The following is a 17,580-nucleotide window of genomic DNA, read 5'->3' as shown; positions in this document are numbered from 1 at the left end:
ATTTTCTAACATTCTCATTTATAAAGAAAGTCGCTATATAAAGTATGATTCAATGCTTTGATAAAAATACTACATGACAGTGGCACTATATAAGGGTCGAGGAGTTGCTCTGGTAGCACTGCTGCCTCACTGCTCCAGAGTCTTGTGTTTGTTTCTACGGCTCTCCCTGTGTCCTTGGAGGCTTTCTACTTGAATTTTCCCATTTCCTCCAACACCTCAAAGTGGTTTTACAGTAATAGTCAAAACTAAACTGGCCTGACATGAATGGGTTGCTCTCTAATTGTGTGCATGTGCATGTGTGCATGCCTGTGTGTACATGTGTGCGGGGGTGTGCGTGCGTGCATGTGTATGTGGGTGTGCGTGTGTGTGTGGGTGTGTGCGTGTGTCTGTGTATGTGCGTACATTCAATTGCGTGCATGTGTCTATCTGTGCGTGTGCGCGCTTGTGTGTTTGTGCGCGCGTATGTACATGTGTGTCCGTGTGCCTGTGTGTGTGTACATGTGTATGTGTGGGTGTGTGCGTGTGTCTGTGTGTGTGCGTGCGTGCAATTGCATGCATGTATGTGTTCGTGTGTGTGCGCGTGCTTGTGCATGCATGTGTGAGTGTGTGCGTGCGTGTGTACGTGTGTGGTGTCCGTGTGTATGTGTGCATGTGTCTGTGTGTGTGCGTGTACGTGCGTGTGTACATACATGCAATTGCGTGCATTTGTCTATCTGTGCGTGTGTGCGCTTGTGTGTGTGTGTGCACGTGTGTACATGTGTGTCCGTGTGCGTGTGTGTGTGTACATGCGTGTGTGTGGGTGGATGCGTGTGTCTGTGTGTGTGCATGCGTGCAATTGCGTGCATGTATGTGTTCGTTTGTGTGCGCGCGCTTGTGCGTGCATGTGTGAGTGTGTGTGTGCGTGTGTGTACGTGTGTGGTGTCCGTGTGTATGTGTGCGTGTGTCTGTGTGTGTGCGTGTACGTGCGTAAATGCAATTGCATGCATGTGTCTATCTGTGCGTGTGCGCGCTTGTGTGTGTGTGTGTGTGTGTACGTGTGTGTCCGTGTGCGTGTGTCTGTGTGTGTGTGTGCAATTGCGTGCATGTGTGTGTCTGTGCATGTGTGTGTCCCAATGACATCACTTCTGGGGATTCGGGGGCCCAATGACATCACGTCCAGTTACGGGGCCCATAATGTCACTTCTGGTTCTGGGCTCGATGGCATCATTTTCAGTTCCTCTCCAGATGATGTCATCTCCCCTTTCCGGCTTTAAAGCCGACATATTCCTTCTGTTACCTCAGTTCAGTTTTGAACTCTTGTCTGTAAAGACCAATTGCCTTTTTTTCTGCCAAACTTTCAGGTATACAGGGTGGCTGCCCCAAACCTTTTTGTTGTGTCAAGGTGTTTCATTTCACAAGGCATATTGTCATTGGTGTAAAGGAGACCCATTTCCCCCCAGCGTATCTTCTGCTGAATAATTCATTGGCTGAAAGTCCTCAGTGTTGGTGTGTCAGAGAGAGAGAGGATGTGCAGCATTGTTCATAATGGCAGTCAGTTTTGATTTAATTCTCATCTTTGACATCCAGGGGGTCCAGAGTGTGTCCTATAAATAAGCCAGCCCTTTTTAATTGATTTGGTGGGCCTCTCTTAAAGTAACATTGCCAGCCCAGAACTCCACACTGGCCATCACAGAGTTGTAGAAGATATGAAGGATATCACTTCCCGCATTAAAGGACCGCAGTCACCTAAGGAAGAAGAGTCTGCTCTGCCCTTTCTTTTAAAGCTCTTCTGTATTCTGAGACCAGTCCAATCTGTCACTGAGGAGGACCCCCAAGTACTTGTATCAATGCACCACCTCTACATCCACTCCTTGAGTAGTGACCGGACACAGAGGCTCTTTGATGTTGTGAAAGTCAATCACAAGTTCTTTGGGTTTGTTGATGTTAAGCTGCAGACGATTCTCAAAGTTCTCCCCCTGAGTCCTTTCCTCTGTCTTGTCTCCCTTATCAATATACCCCATAAGTGCAGAATCATCTGAGAATTTCTGCATGTGACTTGACCTGCTCTTAGTTTTGTAGTCTGAGATGTAGAGAGTGAAGAGTAGAGGAGTCAGGACTGTTCATTGTGCTGCTTCAGTGTTGCTCACACAGTCCTTGAGTCTCACAAACTCCAGTCCGCCCGACAGACAGTCCATTATCAGGACTCTCTGAGTTGACCCCTTAACAAGGGATGCCTGGATTGTATTGAAGGCACTGGAGAAATCAAAAAACATCATCCTCACTGCGCTGCCATCTTTGTCCAGGTAAGAACGTTACTGTGGCTTGTCTTTTTTCACCCTAAAGCTGTTTGAATCTAACCCTGAGGTGCTGCTCTTTCATTTTAGATTTGAGATTTTACTGAGCATTAGGTGGCTGCCAGGCTGACATGCACGGCCGGATTAAGGTGGGTGCTATTGATGCTGCAGCATTAGGCCCATTCCTGAAATAGGCCCAGATGAAAACAGACGAGAATTTTCCGGAAGCTGAGCAGTTTTCCTTTGCTATATTAACCTCAAAATAATTCTTAGAATGAAATTTTGGATCCGACTTTTAGGCGCCTAGACACAGCGTTACTTATTATACAGTTAATATTGTTCTTTGCATTGTGATGTAACTATAACGTCGTTGTGTTTATTGTTAACCAAAGATTTCACATTAATGCTATCAATTTTACGTTAAACAGTTTACTTAGTAATTTAGCTGAGTTTTTTTGCAATATCTTGGGGATTCTTGCCACTTTATTATTGTTCGGTAAGTGCCACGTAATAAAATTTTCACCTTGAAAGTTAGTTGTACAGTAAAAAACGATGGCTACCTTTTTTACTTGTGTACCACACGCCCTCGTGTAAGATGGGCACCCTAATTTTTACAACAAAAATTGCGAAAATCGTTTTGACCTGTGTACGACGCACGTTGTGATTGTATAAGAAGCATTTAGAGAGAGAGAGAGCGAGTGTGCGAGCAAGCGAGAGAGAGAGAGAGAGAGCGCGCGGAGCAAGCGAGAGAGAGAGAGAGCAAGCGAGAGAGAGAGAGAGAGCAAGCGAGAGAGAGAGAGAGAGAGAGCGAGTGCGCGAGCAAGCGAGAGAGAGAGAGAGCGAGTGCGTGAGCAAGAGAGAGAGAGAGAGAGCGAGTGCGCGAGCAAACGAGAGAGAGAGAGAGAGAGAGTGCGCGAGTGAGTGAGAGAGAGAGAGAGAGCGAGTGCGCGAGCAATCGAGCGAGAGAGAGAGAGAGCGAGTGCGTGAGCAAGCGAGAGAGAGAGAGAGAGAGAGAGCGAGTGCGTGAGCAAGCGAGAGAGAGAGAGAGCCCAAGCAGAAGAAGTAAACATTACAGAATTACATTTCCTCGTGTATGACGTGCACCTGATTTTCTAATGCTAATTTTCGGGAAAAAATGTACGCATGGTACACGTGTAAATACGGTATTTAAATGGTTATCTGTAAAGGTAAAACTAAAAGCCGGCCCACGGGCCCGCCATGGATGTTTAGAATTTTTAAAATCCTCGACAGGATTCTGGTCTATTAAGAAATTTAAATCGTGGACAAATTTTTACCCTCAAGAGCCTGAACTGAGTCACTTTGAGCCAATGTCTCAGCAAATTGATTTTTTCTTACTCTGTTTTGTAAAAGAATTGCGAGATTTTGTGTATTTCATTGTTAGGTTTTCTGCATTCAGTGCACTTTTCAGACAATTGCTATTAAATGTTGATGTTACATAGTTTGATGTTAATCTCAAGTTGTTATGATACTACATCGTTATTAATATTCATGTTCCATAAAGGCTGGCTGGTTGCGTCGCAAAGCAATTAAAGGCTCCTTGGTCGGTCTGAGTGCGCGTGTACGGTGAGTGTCGAATGCACAGCACCAATGGCGAGAAAAAATAGGCCTTTTTTGCGCTGCAGCGTCAAACCCAATTTCGTCTTAATCCGGCCCTGCTGACATGTTTTATCCAGCCAAGGTATTTTCCTAACATAGACGGCCAAGGTGGATCCGACGGACTCATCATTGTTAAACCATGATTTCTGACCATGTTGCAGGCATCAAACAGTATCATATGTCAGAGGAATGGAATTTTTTAATGGAAAAACATTAAGCAATGAGCTCATTTCCTAACTCAACATGGATCAGATTTTAACAATAGCAGTTATTGTTTTCTGACTTTGACAAGCCATCAGTTCAACAAGTTTTGTAAGAAAATATAAATGGCAATGTCATAGATAACTGTTACTATTACTGCTTATTGCATTTATTGCACAGCCGACGTGAAACGCTGTGCTTGTTACAAACGCGCTTGCCACACTCATCACAACACTGACGCTGCTTCCTGTCCTTGACACAGAGGTGGCAGCGACTCTTCTTCTGACTCTTCAGTGCAGGCTGATCATCAGGTTCATGTGGTGATGAATGAACAGCAATAACACTAAATGTTGATCTGTGCAAGCCATTTGTTGATCCACATGTGATATGAGCATGAACCAATGCTTCACTGATATCAGTTAGGAACACTCGACGTCTGGGGTGACATCGTTTGTTCCGGTCTGGATAAGTTAAAGTCCTTCTGATGAAAGCTGCAATGCCACATCCATCAAGGCAGTTCATAAAGACTGCAAAGGGCCATCGGTTTGTGCGCCTTTTGCACTTGTACTGGTGAACCTCCTGATCAAGTGTGTCCACTGCCCCCTTTGTTGAGTTGTAGTATGTGATAATTTCTGGCTTATTAGCTTTGGTTTCGTCGACGGAACTGTCATGGTGCATAGTGGAAAGTAGTATAGCAGCCTTACGTGGTTTCGGCACATGTGACGCTTTGGTGAAACCAAATACAGATGACTGGGTTGGCCTGTCTACACATGCATGAGATTCTGGTGGAATGAATGGTTAGTTTTTTCTTACTGTCCCAACAATTGTCAGCCTTTTAGACAACAGTGACAAAGCTAACTCGTGATCAGTGAAGTAATTGTCACTTGTTACATTTCGATTGCTCCTTTCTTAAGGTTCAACACGTTTCTCAGCTACTTGTCTCCCCAGACCTGTGGCTCTCACTGTTTCCTTGCCTATGTATGGTATGCTCACATGCCCACCATATCTTCATCCCAAATTTATCTGGTTTAGATGGGAGATACTGTCTGAACGGGCAACGTCCTCGAAAAGGCACCAGTTGTTCGTCGACTGTTATGTCAGCACCTGGTATGTAACTAAACAGACTGTTGGATTCATAGCAAACTGTTTGCTCACCTGTCAAGTGTTGCTGATTATAAATGACTAAAAAATATGATGTCATCTATACTAGTAAAAGGCAAAGCCCTCACTGACTGACTGACTCACTGACTGACTGACTGACTCACTGACTGACTGACTCACTGACTGACTGACTCACTCACTCATCACTAATTCTCCAACTTCCCGTGTAGGTAGAAGGCTGAAATTTGGCAGGCTCATTCCTTACAGCTTATTTACAAAATTTAAGCAGGTTTCATTTCGAAATTCTACATGTAACGGTCATAACGGTCAACAACGTCCGCCATGTTGAACTTTCTTATTCATGGCCCCATCTTCATGAAATTTGGTAGCTGGCTTCCCTGCACTAACCAAAACCGATGTACGTACTTATTTCGGTAGTATGACGCCACTGTCAGCCGCCATCTTAAACTTTCCAATGTCACTAATTCTCCAACTTCCCGTGTAGGTAGAAGGCTGAAATTTGGTACTTATTTCGGTGGTATAATGCCACTGTCAGCCGCCATATTGAACTTTTCAACGGTCTTTGTTACTTATGGGCCCATCTTCAAGAAATTTGGTACGCGGGTTCCCAACACTAACTGAATCCTACTTAAGTAAATATATACGGCCAAAGCCTGCAGCTCAGTCACCGTGTGAGGTGGCATTGGGTCCACCATAGCAGACGCCTCCCACGTTGTTGGCTGCCTGCGTATATAAGGCCGTTCGTCGCTCCAGTCTCTTCATTCCCTTCCTTGCTTCACAACGGGATTCACGTCTCCCTGCTGATAACTACACCTTTTTTATTTAATCCACGGCTTCTCCAATGTTTTATTGTTCATTTATTACGATTATAGTTATTGTGTAGGTATTTTAGACTTACTTTACATTGTTCAGGTACCCATTTCCTTTATTGTTCCAACCGTACCCCCATTAACATGTCTATCAAGGTGATCACCATCGATCAAAGAACTGTCACTTACCGAGTGGTTTCCATGCCCGGAGATGGCACCTACCTTTTCCATTCTCTTTGTTACATATTGCACGGCCATATCAGGCTCACTCTTGATATCCATTGTGTCTTATGTACTGAATGACTGGACAGGTTCAAGGTGTGGACTGATGACGGTACAGGAGATAATTCGACTACACAGGAGCACTAGAAGAGTGAAATGCTTAAGCCCTTCACCTATGGATCTGCATGTGAGTTGATGGCTGCCGCTGAATTGTTCAGTTGTCACTTTCAAGTGTACCGAAATGGCCAAATATTTTACACCTTTGGACAACCGCCAATGCCTCTTAAACATCTTAGATTCACAGGTGACGATTTCAGTAGTGGACACTTTGATGTTTATGAATGTTTAAACTCTCAAAAGCTGGATGTGAAGTTATCAATGAAACCGGTTGTGTGCTCACAACGCTTGACAGATGCTGAATGTCACTTCAACACAAGTCCTACAAATACTGTCGTCATTGAAACAAACCATGAAACTCAAACCGATTATGAGAGCAGCAATCCAAGGTGTGAGAAAACAGTAAAAAGGAGGCGTGTCAGACGTCGTGGTACATTTTCTGATGCAGCTAGACGAAAGCAACTTCGTGACGCTGCTGCCAAATACTCGCAGAAAAATCCACAACTTAATACCGGGAATGCCTGTTAAACATCTTAGATTCACGAGTAGCGATTTGGGTAGTGAACATTTCGATGAATGAAACCTGTTATCTTTACAATGGTTAATAAACACGGAATGTAACTTGAACACAACACGTCCTCCAAATACAAACCTGATTGAAAGAAATAATGATAATCAAATCCTTGATGACAGCAACACTCATAACAGTGACAAAACAATTACATTAACAATCATGTTACGTTATTTTTAAAATGTTTCCTTTTCTTTTTTATAACTTCTTTAACACACTACTTCTCTGCTGCGAAGCGCGGGTATTTTGCTAGTCTATGAATAAATGTGGAAATGCTGCTTTGGGTCCAATGGACCTTGGTTGGCCGTCTACATCAGTACAATAAAAAAAAAAAAAATTACATTGTTAACAATGTCACAGATTTTTTTTTTTTGCTAGTTTTATGTGTTCCATTACATTTTATGGGAAGTGCCCATAAACTGCCATCTTCAGGTCTCTCCATGGAAGGTCTATGGACTTAAAGTTTGGGTATATATGGTTACTGACGAATTACAATATTTCTTAATTTTTTGGGTATGGGTTTTTCTAGGACCTCTGGCCAAATGCACGAATGGGACCCCATACCCATGTGGACCCACGTTGGCCAGATAAGGGCTATAGTGTTATTAAATCAAAATGACTAATTTCTCAGGGTATGATAAGTCAAAGGGTATCATCATGATCTGAAGCCAGTCGAGACCACCCAGGCACAGGCATCTCAATGTTCAACTGATTTTATGCCATTTGACTTTTATCGTTTCACTAGTTTTAGCAAAAGAGGGACAGGCATGAATAATAAGGTGAGTTAAGGTTAACATTAGACAATTCTGCACACATCTTTGGTGGATTCAGGAAGCATTTAGACCCTCTTGTAAGTGCCCTATGGGATGGACCAACACCCCAATAGTGTAATGACAGAGGGAGACAACCTGGCCGGACTATATGCCCTCCCGACACTCTAGGTGGCAGCCTCCCTGGGCGTCAAAACCTGAGCAGGCACCCGCAAGACACAATGGGTATTGTACTCTCATATCGCAGTCCTGTCGGATTCTGTGAGTGTTGCCAGGGGGCGCAATAGGGATTCATCATCCCCTACTTTATGGGACGTCCGATTAACCTGGAAGTACTTCCAACGACTGCACCGGAAGTACATACAGGTCCAAAATAAAAGAAGCCCCTCGACTTCATCCAGGGGAGTCAGGGTTGATAAGAGGACAAAGCTCATTTGGGGCAGTGAAAAGACAAAGAGAGACAAGAAGAATTGCATTGTGTTGCCACTGTTACAATGAAGCATTTTGGAAAGGTATTTGTAAAATGTGTCTGCCTTGGGGGTCGCCAACCGGGGTCCCGAGTTGTTTTGTCGTGTGGCGGGTGGGGCAACACGCTGTACCAGTGCATGCTCCCCAACCTGACTTGACTTGATTTGTAAAAATTACTTGGGACTTGTGTCACGGTGGTTGTGTCTGAGGTTCGAGGTGATGCAACGCCCCCCACTAGTGGTCACACTCGTCACTTTCTGCACACTGTACTGTGTTGTAGATTTTGCTTTTAAAGGACAAATTTGCCATTTTTGCATGTCATTCTACCCTCGAGGACCCTAATGACAAAGAGAAGACTTGCTCTCCAAAAGATTTGTAGATTTACTGAAAATCAAAAACCCGCATCTCTCATTTTCAGAGACGTCATTCAGTAGTTTGTTAGAAGCCCCTTTGGCAGCATTCCCAGGTTTGAGTCTTGTTGGGTGAGTCTCCACAAGCTTTGCACACCTGGATTCGGGCAGTTGATCTCATTCTTCCTGGCAGATCCTCTCAAGGTCCATTACGTTGGATGGGAAGTGCCCGTAACCTGCCATCTTCAGGTCTCTCCATGGAAGTTCTATGGACTTAAAGTCTAGGCTTTGGCTGAGCCACTCAAGGACATTCACGGACTTGTCCCAAAATCAATCCAGCCTTCTCTTGGCCATGTGCTTCAGGTCATTGTCATGCTGAAATATAAACCATCACGCCAGTCTGAGTTGGCGTGTATTCTGAAGCAGCTTTACTTCAAGGACCTCTCTGTATCTGACGGCATTCATGCTTCCCTCGATTCTGACCAGTCTTCCTGTCCCAGCACCCCACAGCATAATACTTCCACCATCATGCTTCACCGTAGAGATGATATTAGCAGTGCCTAGTCTTCACCAGGCATAGTTCTTGAAGGTTTGTCCAAACAATTACATTTTTGTCTCATCAGACCAGAAAATATTTTTCTCCATGCCCTCAGAGTCCTTTAAATGTTGCCACATGCCCTTTACTCAACGGTGGCTTCCATCTGTCCTCTCTACCATAAACACCTGAATGATGGTAGCTGGCTGAGATGGACGTCCTTCTGACAGCTTCAGAGGACTTGTAAAGTTGTGTTAGAGTGACCATCAGGTTCTTGGTCATCTTTCCTGACCCAAGGGTTATTCAGTTTGGCTGGACAGCCAATGCTAAGAAGAGTGCTGTTGGTTCCTAACTTTATCCAAGTTCTCAACACGTCTTAAGGGGGAATTCAAGCCAACAGGATGCAGCAGAGCACAGCTAAGAGTCTAATGGAGAAATGCCAGGATCTGAATTTTGAAACATTTGCAAACCTTTCTGAAAATATAGTTCCACTTATTATGCGTTGTTGAGAGAAGATAGATGGGCAACATAAAGGCACATTCATCTTTTTAAAATAAAATCTACAACACAATAAAGTGTGCAGAAAGTGAAGGGGTCTGAATACTCTCAGAGACTTTGGTAGCCCCCGTGTTCTTTTTACTACCACCAGGCAGGAAGTGGCCACCTGTCTTACACCCTGGCATCCAAGCCAATGTGAGAAAATCAGGCAGTGTGGTGTGTTGGTTAAGGCTTTGGGCTTCAAACCCTGAGGCTGTGGGTTAAATTGGGGTTGAGTCTTACTTGGCAGGTAGAGAATTCTTTGTTAGTTGTGGTGATGATACTTCAAAGACCCATGATATTCTATATGGTGGTCCACAGGGCTCTATTCTGGGTCCGCTGTTTTTTTCGAGCTCCCTGCTGCCATGAGGTCCGATTATCTCAACGCATAACATGAGCCACCACAGCTATGCTGACGACACCCTACTGTATTTATAAATAGCGCCTGATGACCCCGACTCTCTTGGTTCACTGACCCCAATGTCTTACTTGTGTTTCTGAGTGGATGAGTAGTAATTTTCTCAGACTGAATAAAAAAAAAAAAGAAATCTTAGTGATTGGCAAAAGTGGATAAAATGAGGATATTAGAAATAAACTGGATCCATTAGGATTCAAAGTCAAGAAGGAGGTAAAGAATTTAGGTTTAACTATTGACTCGGACCTGAATTTTAAATCATATCTTAATCAGATCACTAGGACAGCATTTTTTTTACTTAAGAAATATAGCAAAAGTTAGACCTCTTATAACACAGGAAGATGCTGAGAAATTAGTTCACGCTTTTGTTTTTAGTCGACTAGATTACTGTAACGCACTCCAAACAGGACTACCTAAGTAAGATGTCAATCGATTACAACAAGTGCAGAATGCAGCTGTCAGAATCTTAGCTAGGAAAAGAAAATCTGAGCTCATCACCCCAGTCTTAGCATCACTACTCTGGTTACCCGTGCCATTTAGAATTGACTTTCAAATACTGTGTTACAAACTTGATGGTGATTGTGTGATATTATTTGTCCTCTTTGGTTCTGTAAAGCTAGAGAGAGAGGCATCAGTACCACAATTCAACTCCCCGGCGGACAATATTTCACTCACCTCCGGGCTTGTTGACTGCCTCCTAAGCGCACGTGTGTGACAACGTCTACATCAAGACAAATCATATCAGACCGTTTTCACCTTTAATAAGATCCAAACATTTTAATGGGAAAACAATTAAATGATACCTTTGAGTCTACAGTAAGTGTTATGCAGTGGAACCTCAGTTCACGACCGTAATTCGTTCTAAAACTCTGGTCTCAACCCGATTTGATAGATAGATAGATAGATAGATAGATAGATAGATAGATAGATAGATAGATAGATAGATAGATAGATAGATAGATAGATAGAAAGGCACTATATAATAGATAGATAGATAGACTGCGGTGGGTTGGCACCCTGCCCAGGATTGGTTCCTGCCTTGTGCCCTGTGTTACCTGGGATTGGCTCCAGCAGACCCCCGTGACCCTGTATTCGGATTCAGCGGGTTAGAAAATGGATGGATGGATAGATAGATAGTTAGATAGATAGATAGATAGATAGATAGATAGATAGATAGATAGATAGATAGATAGATATGTGAAAGGCACTATAAAATATAGATAGATAGATAGATAGATAGATAGATAGATAGATAGATAGATAGATAGATAGATAGAAGGCACTAAATGATAGATAGATAGATAGATAGATAGATAGATAGATAGATAGATAGATAGATATGTGAAAGGCACTATAAAATATAGATAGATAGATAGATAGATAGATAGATAGATAGATAGATAGAAGGCACTAAATGATAGATAGATAGATAGATAGATATGTGAAAGGCACTATAAAATATAGATAGATAGATAGATAGATAGATAGATAGATAGATAGATAGATAGATAGATAGATATGTGAAAGGCACTATAAAATATAGATAGATAGATAGATAGAAGGCACTAAATGATAGATAGATAGATAGATAGATAGATAGATAGATAGATAGATAGATAGATAGATAGATAGATAGATAGATAGATAGATAGTCCCTCTTGGCGATGCACGTCTGACCGAGAACAATCTACTGTGCAGGGAGAGACTGAACACGTGCGGAAATCATCGCCACGTACGAACCGGAAGGGAAACTGGCTTGTTCGTCACCCGAGTGTGTGGTCGTGAACAGATGCAAAAATTTGGTGAACTTTTTGGTCATAACCTGATTTTTCCGTGTTCCGAGACGTTCGTGACCCGAGGTTTTACTGTAGCAAGGTTTGGGGCAGCCACTCGTATATTGTTTCCTGGCTGCAAAACTGAGAAAAATGATAGCACTGAAGTTCACGATTCTGAGTCCAAAATACAACTGAAGGGATAGGGGAAAAGTGGCGGCTTTTAAAGGCCAATATAGGAAATGACATCAGGGTGGTCGGAACTGGAAGGGTCTTTCTCCATAGGCTCGTGTCCGGAAATGACGTCAAAGGGGTTGGAAGCAGGCTCAAAACCAGATGGGATTTCCTGCGAACGGTCTGTAGAGAAGCAAGAAAAAGTCAGTGCAGTCCACCACATACCGGTCTGGCTCAGAATTACCCTCATTCAAGCCCTTTAGCTGCCTCCCATGCGGAGGACTGTGACATTATGGTCTACAATGCCTTCAATCATCTGCTCCGTCCTATATCTCTGAATGCCTGTCACCTTACACTCCAAATTGTCACCTTAGATCTTCAAATGAGGGTCTGCTTAGAATTCCAAGAGCTAAACTGACAAGAAGTGGTGAGGTGGGCGGCCTTCTGCTGTTAGGCACCTCAAATCTGGAATAACTTACTGATAGAAATTTGGCAGGCTCTTTAAAAAACTGCTAAAAACTCATTATTGTAACATGGATTTCTCATAGCGTCATTTTAGTGTAACCCTGATGTTCTGTATATGCACTGAATTATCATTTCTATCATGGCTCCGCAGTCCGTACTAACTCTTACTTTCTCAGCTGTTCTTTTTCTGTTTTTCTGTGCTGCTGATCTGTGCCACCACCACCTGACCAGGGCACCATGCAGTCCATACATTGATGGATTGAAGGCCAGAGGTCCGCATGACCATCATCATCTAATTCTTCCACTTGAAGCCTGAAAACCATGAGGGCTGGTTGAGATCATTTATATCAGGTAGAATGCCCAGTGGTGGGTCTGGGTGGTTTCGTGGCCTCAGAACCCCTGCAGATTTTTTTTTTTTTATTTTTCCCCACCCGTCTGGAGTTTTATTTTTGGCTATCAGACCTTACTTTATTCTTTGTTACTTAACATCGCCTAATTTTAATTTTAGATTTTTTTCTTTCTTCTTTCTTCATCCTGTAAAGCTCTTTGAGGGACATCATTTGTATGAAAACCTGCTCTAGAAATTGATGTTGCTGTTGTTGTGCATGTGAGCCTCTCGAATTGTAAGAATGTTTTGTTACCTTGTCCTGCCTTGTATTGTATACCAATGCCATTTATCAAATGAAGGAGTTTGTGTTTGCCTTGTTCTCTTGTGACGCCTTGTAGTTGGATTGGCACCTTGTGAGTGTGCTCACCGTGTGTGTGAGAGAGACAGAGGTTGGGAGCATGCACTGATACACAACACTTGACAGACCACCTCAGGGGGTCAAATTAGGACCTCAACACAGCGATGCAATGGGTGACACTTCAGCACCCCCACTAGTTCAGATGGAAGGGAACAGTATGAGTTTTTTTTTTATACAAGCTGGAGTGCCAATCCTGCCCCAAGTTTTTCCTGCAGGTTGGCGAGATTGGAGGGCCTACTTTTTTTTTTTTGTTCTTTATTTCACCTTATACAATTTCTTGTATTAGGAATTTGTTAATTTTTGCATACCCCTTGGGGTCAGAGCGCAGGATCAGCCATTGTACAGCATCCCTGGAGCAATTGCAGGTTAAGGGCATTGCCCAAGGGCCCAGCAGAGTAGGATCTCTTTTGGCAGTGACGGAGATTTGAACCGGCAACCTTCTGGATACCAGCACAGATCCTTAGCCTCAGAGCCACCACTCCGCTTTATGTAGGTTATTCTGGATATGCATTTAATTATTGTGGCTCCACAATCCGTACTATCAATCCATCCAACCCGCTATATCCTAACAACAGGGTCACAGGGGCCAATCTCAGCAAGGCAGGAAACAAACCCTGGGCAGGGTGCCAGCCAACCGCTGGGCACACACACACACCAAGCACACACTAGGGACAATGTAGAATTGCCAATGCACCTAACCTGTATGTCTTTGGACTGTGGGAGGAAACCCACGCAGACACTGGGAGAACATGCAAACTCCACGCAGGGAGGACCCAGGAAGCGAACCCGGGCCTCCTAACTGAGAGGCAGCAGCACTACCACTGCGCCACCGTGCCACCCAATCCGTACTAACCCCTACTTTCTCTGCTGTTCTTTTTCCATTTTTTCGGTGCTGCTGATCTGCGCCCCCACCACCTGATCAGGGCACCATGCTGTCCCTACACTGATGGATTGAAGGCCAGGGGTCCACATGACCATCGTCATCTAATTCTTCCACATGAACCCTGAAAACCATGAGGACTGATTGAGATCATTTATGTCAGGTAGAATGAACAGTGGGGGGCCGGGTGGTCTTTTGGCCTTTGAACTGCTGCAGCTTTTGTTTTTTTTTGTTTTTTTTTCTCCAGCCCTCTGGAGTTTTTTTTTTTTTGGCCTGGCCATCGGACCTTACTTTTATTCTGTGTTAATTAGTATCACCTAATTTTATTTTTAAATTTCTTTTTTTATCTTTCTTCAACCTGTAAAGCACTCTGAGCGACATCGTTTGTATGAAAACGTGCTTTAGAATGAAATATTGTTGTTGTTGTTGTTGATTCAAATCCGGCTGCTGACACCACTGTGTGACCCTGAGCAAGTCACATGACCTGTCTGTGCACCAGGAAAGAACTGGAACCAATTGCATCATAGATGGTGTAAGTCACCTTGGATAAAGGTGTCATCCAAATAAGTAAATGTGAGTAATGTCTCCTGGCATCGCTTTGGGTCATTTACAAAAAAGCAAAAAAGCTCTGACTCACGGGGCCGTCCAGGGCACTGACTGGGGGTGAACGATGTTTCTGATGCCCACTTTGATGGATGGCCAGCCATTTATCCCGGCCAATACCCCCAAGCCGCCAGGTGGAGCCCTCCTTGCAGCGTGGAGGTCCCCAGAAGACCAGCAGGGCATCATGGACATTGGAGTTTTTATGCAAAGCCCTGCTGGATGCCATGGGGGCCACAGGAGGGAGCTGCAGGGAGGACCGAGGGCTTCTTCGTGCCCTGTGACCCAAAGGTTCATCACAGGAAGAGCGACGGACTTCCGGGTTGAAGAAAGGGACTATTTACCCTGACCCGGAAGGAATAAGGACTTGTGGACTATTGGGCAGAAACACTTCCGGGTCAGGAGATATAAAAGGACTGTGGGAGCTCCCAGACGGCGAGGAAGGGTGGCAACGCGTCTGGGAGCTGGAGGATTGTGTTTATTGATTGTATTGGTGATTTATGAGTATTGTGGTGGAGAGTGTACTTTGTGCACTGTGGCGACAAAATAAAGTCAACTTGAGGACTTTTACCTGGTGTCTGGAGTCGTGGACAGGGGTTCAAGGGAGCGAGAGTGCCCCCTATCGTTCACACCACATATGTTTCTCTTTAGCTATTAAAACAGGGGCCTACACTGCTTTGTCCAGGGGTCTATGATGCTGTTAGGACGGCACTGGTGTGACACAAAGCCTACTGTGCCCTGCTGGTCACCACAGTTTTCTTTTTTTTTGTGTGTTTCTGCCCATCTTCTCCAACCTGATTTGAAACGCCAAAGAGACCAGAAGTCCACCGTTGCAGCCCACTGGAGTCTCCATGTGTGACTGTGTGTGTGCAGTCTGATTAATAATGCATCATAATTCAATATATTCACATTTCTTCCAATTCTGCTGGCCAGAAGGTAAATGTGTAGAATATAGAAAGTGTGGCAGTGCGTGGCAAAATTTCCAGCCGGGCCCTGAGGCGAGTTGAAAATCCGGAAACACACGCTTGTCTCGGTTTTATTTTTAACTCTTTTATTAATAGGAATTAAAATAGCAACTGTCTGGTCTCTGAATGAAGAGACACTGGCAGCAGCAGATCCTGGCTTGGACTGCATCATTCATCAGAGTCAGATGGATCCGTCAGAACTGGATGGGGGACTTCAGTCATTTATGGCCTAAATTATTAGAACCTCAATGGAGGTATAAGACAGTCATGAGGTCTGTGGTGGGAGTGGAGGTGGGATTACGTCAGGGATCAGCACTGAGGCCTTATTTATATGTAATGCTGATGGACAGGTCGACAGATGAGATTAGACAGGAGTGCCAGTGGACTGTGATGTTTGCTGACGACATTGTGATCTGTAGTAAGAGTATGGAGCAGGTTGAGGAGACCCTGAAGAGGTGGAGATCTGCTCTAGAGAAGAGAGGAATAAAGTTTACTAGGACCACCACGACAGAATACATGTGTGTGAATGAGAGGGAGGTCAGTGGAATGGTGAGGATGAAGGGAGTAGAGTTGGAGAAGGTGGATGAGTTTAAATAATTGGGATCAACTTGAGCTCAAGCGCGTGCAGAAGGAACTCCGAGTCCAGCACAGGGTGGCGAAGGAGCAGTACAGGAGAAAGCTGGAGCAAAAGTTGAAGAATAACAGCATGAAGGAAGTGTGGGATGGGATGAAGATTATCATTGGCTGCAGCTTGAAGCGGGGTGCCACCATTGAGAGGGACGTGGAGAGAGGAAACCAGATGAACAACTTCTTTAACAGGTTTGACCACCCTAACCCACTCTCACCTCGGAGTACTGCCCCCTCCACCCATCCTCCTGCTGATACCAGCATAGGTGAGACATCCCCACCCACAATTGCGCAGCCCATGTAAGCAGAGAGCTGAGGAGACTTTGTGCCAGCAAAACAGCGGGTCCAGATGGAGTATCGCCATGACTGCTGAAGGCCTGTGCATTGGAACTGGGGAGTCCTCTACAGCGCATCTTCAACTTAAGTCTGGAACAGGGGAGAGTCGAGAGGCTTTGGAAAACATCTTGTATCACTCCTGTCCCAAAGGTGTCACGTCCTAGTGAGCTGAATGACTTCTGGCCTGTCACTCTGACGTCACATGTGATGAAGACCATGGAGTGGCTGCTGCTTCACCACCTAATCCCACAGGTCCGTCACGCCCTCGACCCTCTGCAGTTCGCATAACAGGAGAAGGTGGGAGTGGAGGATGCCATCATCTATATGTTACACCGATCCCTCTCCCACCTGGACAGAAGAAGTGGTGCTGTAAGAATTATGTTTCTGGACTTCCCTAGCGCCTTCAACACCATCCAACCTCTGCTACTTAGGGACAAGCTGACAGAGATGGGAGTAGATTCATATCTGGTGGCATGGACTATCTTACTGACAGACCTCAATATGTGTGTTTCGGGAACTGCAGGTCTGTCATTGTGGTCAGCAACACAGGAGTGCCGCAGGGCACTGGACTTTCTCCGGTCCTGTTCAGCCAACATACATCAGACTTCCAATATGACTCGGAGTCCTGCCACGTGCAAAAGTTCACTGACGACACAGTTATCGTGGGCTGCAACCAGGAGTGGGCAGGAGGAGGAGTACAGGAACCTAATAGAGGACTTTGTTAAATGGTGCGACTCAAATCACATACACCTGAACACCAGCAAAACCAAGGAGCTGGTGGTGGATTTTAGGAGGTCCAGGCCCCTCATGGACCCCGTGATCATCAGAGGTGACTGTCCAGAGGGTGCAGACCTATAAATACCTGGGAGTGCAGCTGGATGATAAACTGGACTGGACTGCCAATACTGATGCTCTGTGTAAGAGAGGACAGAGCCGACTATACTTCCTTAGAAGGCTGGCATCCTTCAACATCTGCAATAAGATGCTGCAGATGTTCTATCAGACGGT

Source organism: Polypterus senegalus, chromosome 6 (assembly GCF_016835505.1).
Source record: "Polypterus senegalus isolate Bchr_013 chromosome 6, ASM1683550v1, whole genome shotgun sequence".
Classification (NCBI taxonomy): domain Eukaryota; kingdom Metazoa; phylum Chordata; class Cladistia; order Polypteriformes; family Polypteridae; genus Polypterus; species Polypterus senegalus.
The sequence above is the reverse complement of the archived record's forward strand: the minus strand, read 5'-3'. Positions refer to the sequence as shown.